The sequence below is a fragment of the Silene latifolia genome, chromosome X (genome assembly GCF_048544455.1).
Source record: "Silene latifolia isolate original U9 population chromosome X, ASM4854445v1, whole genome shotgun sequence".
In the NCBI taxonomy this organism is placed as follows: domain Eukaryota; kingdom Viridiplantae; phylum Streptophyta; class Magnoliopsida; order Caryophyllales; family Caryophyllaceae; genus Silene; species Silene latifolia.
The window spans coordinates 295,566,044-295,569,722 of record NC_133537.1 but is presented as its reverse complement, the minus strand read 5'-3'; the positions used below and the strand labels follow the sequence as shown (position 1 = coordinate 295,569,722).

Below are 3,679 nucleotides of genomic sequence, written 5' to 3'. Positions count from 1 at the left end.
GATTGTATGGAGTTTGATTTTGGTAACCTTGGTTTTGGTTGTAAAAGGGTCTTTGATTTTGGTTTCTCATGGGAGGTGGGGTGTATGTTGGTTGAGGGTTTTGAACATTTTGGCTTTTGTATAAGAGATTTGGGTGGAATTTGGTGTTTTCATTGTAATAGTTGGAATAAGGGGTACCACTCTTGTATGCTTGAAAAGCATTTACTTGTTCATTTGTTCCCCTACATTCACTTTGGTCATGTCCCAAAGTTCCACAATTCTCACATATTCCACTTGGGATTGATGAAGATGCCGTCATGGCATTAACATGTTGCTTTGGTGATTTTGAGGCTTCTTCAAGTCTAGCCATAGCTTTTTCGAACTTGAAATTGATGGTATCAATGTGAGCACTAAGTTGAGCACCCAATTGAGTAATAGAGTCCACTTCATGCTTTCCTCCTCTAGTAGCCTTGCGATGTCTACTATATTGTGAATTATGGACCGCCATTTCCTCAATCTTGTTTTAAGTTTGATTGTCGTCAACTTCGGTGAACATTCCATTTGATCCCATGTTGAGAATGTTTCTTGAGTCTTCATAAAGACCGTTCCTAAATTGTTGTACCAAGAACCACTCGCTATGTCCATGATGAGGACATGAGCGACAAATTCCCTTGAATCGCTCCCAAGCTTCATACAAAGATTCTTCATCTCTTTGCTTAAAGCCCGTAATTTGAGCTCTTAGCATGTTAGTCTTTTCCGGTGGATAGAACTTTTTGTAGAAAGCTAGAGCCAATTTCTTCCAAGAATCAATTCCGAGAGTAGCCTTATCAAGGCCTTTCAACCATTGTTTTGCGGTGCCAATTAGAGAAAAAGGAAATAAGACCCATCGAATTTGGTCTTGAGTTACACCGGTTTGAGAAATCGCATCACAATAGTCGCAAAAGGTCTCCATGTAAGAGTGAGGGTCTTCACTAGGCATCCCCCCAAATTGGCTTCTTTCGACTAATTGGATAAATGCGGATTTGGCAATAAAATTTCCGTTTAAGTGTTGTGGTGTGGGAGTACCATTGGGTAGGTTCTCCTCGGTGGGTACGAAATGTGATGAAAATTTAGGCATTGTGGGTTGATTTTGTGTTGGATTTTGTGTTGGGTTCTCCTCACCTTCTCTTGCAAAAGGGTTGATGAACTCAATAGTGTTTGGTTAAATATCTACAACCTCACCAATACCTCTCCAAGTTTTCCTAGTAAGTCTTCTATTGTTTGTCAAATTCCTTTTAATTTCGCGATCAAAGGGTAACAAGTTACCTTGTGATCTTCTAGACATGCAAAATATCAAACAACTTGAAAATAATTAGAACAAACCTTGAGGAGTTTTACTTCCCCAAGGCAAAACAAGACACAACTAATAACACTGTAAGAAAATCTAAATCAAGTTAACACCGTCCCCGGCAACGGCGCCATTTTTGGTCGTGTTCCCTTAGGAGGGTTTAGTTTTCGGTACTTGTCGTTAGGAGCACCTAGACCAAAACACAATTTATAACTCCACAAACAACTCAACAATTAGTAAAGAGGCAAGTAAAGGTCGGATCCCAAGGGACGGGAACTGAGATGAGATTTTCAATTGCAACTAGTGGAGTCTAGGGGTGTCACAATTTGGGGTTTGAAGTAGAAGATCACTAAACTAAATAGCAATGAAAGTAAACAAGCAAGATGATTAAAAAAGGGGTGTAAACAATTGATAAAAGGCACTAGGGTGTCATGGGGTCATAGGGGATTCATGGGAATTGATCATACAAACATATTCTCAAATTATAAGCAAGCAATTATTGTTGTGATGGATCGAGTTGGTTTATATCTTACAATCCTAGGAGAGTTTGGGTCCCGGAGCCGAATCGATTAGATTGTACAACACCTACAAGTCGACTTAATCTTCCCTACTCAACTATATACATGGTCTAATGAGACTCCAGTTGGTTTATGTCTTACAAGTCTCATTGAAAAGATAGGTGATGGGTAAAAAATGCAAGGATTCATAGGCTCGTATTTCATCAAACATAACATGTGCATAAGTTGAGATCACAACAAGCAAGCAAATAAACTATGAAAACATAATAATTTAAGCATGAATCATCCCCCATGTTGGTTTCCCCTAATTACCCATTAACCCTAGCTAAGGAAACTACTCACTCATTATCATGTTGAACATGCTAGCAAGGTTGTCAATCATACCAACAAAGTGAAACATGATGAATAAATGAAGATAATTAACAATAATTAAAAAGGGATTAAGAGAGTTTTACCTACTAATGATTCCAATAATAAAGCAAAGAATAATAGAAGTACTTAATGATTGATTGGAAGGTTGTCAATCTCCCAATAATAACCCAAATAATCTTCAATTACCCAAAATGAAAGATGAACCAAAGAGAGATTAAGGAAATGAAATTTGTATTAAAACTTGATTAAATGTTGATTACAAGATTAAAGAGAGATTTGATGGATATAAACTACACTAGAGATTGCTAAGAAGAACATGATAATCTAATTAGCCTAATGGGGTATTTATAGTGGGGATTAGTTACATAAATTAGGGTTTACTAAGGGCTTAAATGACGATTAAGTCCTTGAGGAATCGTCGGTCTCAAGTCTTAGAAAAATATGCGCATCCTTCATGAAATGTGTAGAAGACGAAATGGCTGACACACAATCCGAGCGTCCAGGGCACATGACGGGCGGATTGCCTTCTTGTTGGACGAGCGGATTGTGGTGGTGGACGGGCGGATTGTGGTGTTTTTGGACGGGCGTCCAGCTGGGGAAGACGCTCGGATTGCCCTTGATGGACGGGCGGATTGTGGGCAATCCGCTCGGATTGTCTTAGAGCTTCTTTCTTTCTTCTTTTCTTCCTTTCTCTTCATAAAATCCTTGAGGATTTCCTCGGGGATGCAAGGATCTTTTCTCATCATTGCCCATCTACTATAGTATCTACAAAGGCCTTCTAATCTTGTCTTCTCTTTGATGCTTGGTCATTGAATTCAATCAATTTAGCTTCATTTTGCCATGAAAATGCAAGGTTTGCACTCCTTTCCTACCAAGGAAACAAAACCTCAAAGAATATGCAAAACAAAGGACTAAAGACAATAAATGACCCAAATATGCACTAAAAAGCATGGGAACAAGGCTAATTCGGGGACTAAATATACTCTAATTATGGTCACATCAGTGACTCATTTTAGAGCATATTTAGTCCCCGAATTAGCCTCGTTCCCATGCTTTTTTCTGCATAATTGGGTCATTTACTATCTTTAGTCTTTCGTTTTGCTTATTCTTTGAGGTTTTGCTCCCTTGGTAGGAAAGGAGTAAGAACCTTGCTTTTTCATGGCAAAATGGAGCTAAATTGATCGAATCTAATGACCAAGCATCGAAGTGAAGACAAGACTAGAAGGCCTATGTAAATAATGAAGTAAATGGGTAATGATGGGAAGATCCTTGCATCTCCAACAAAATCCTTGAGGATTGTTGGAGAAAGAAAAGAAGAAGAAGCTCACTGGCTTACAGTCCGGGCGTCGCAGTGCACGGGACGAGCGTCCTGACCTGCTACAATCCGAGCGTCTCGTGGCCAATCCGCTCGTCCTGACCCCTCTTAATCCGAGCGTCGCCCTCACCAAGCCACTCAGATTCCTTTCCAGTGCAGCTCGTCTCT

General features: G+C 39.6%; 1 non-coding gene across 1 annotated transcript; it reads left to right on the top strand.

Annotated features, from left to right (window-relative positions):
* Positions 1 to 616: 616 nt before the first annotated feature.
* On the top strand, positions 617 to 724 carry LOC141624402 (small nucleolar RNA R71). The gene has a single exon (XR_012534209.1). It is a non-coding gene; the product is annotated as a small nucleolar RNA R71 (small nucleolar RNA).
* The last annotated feature ends 2,955 nt before the right edge of the window (positions 725 to 3,679 follow it).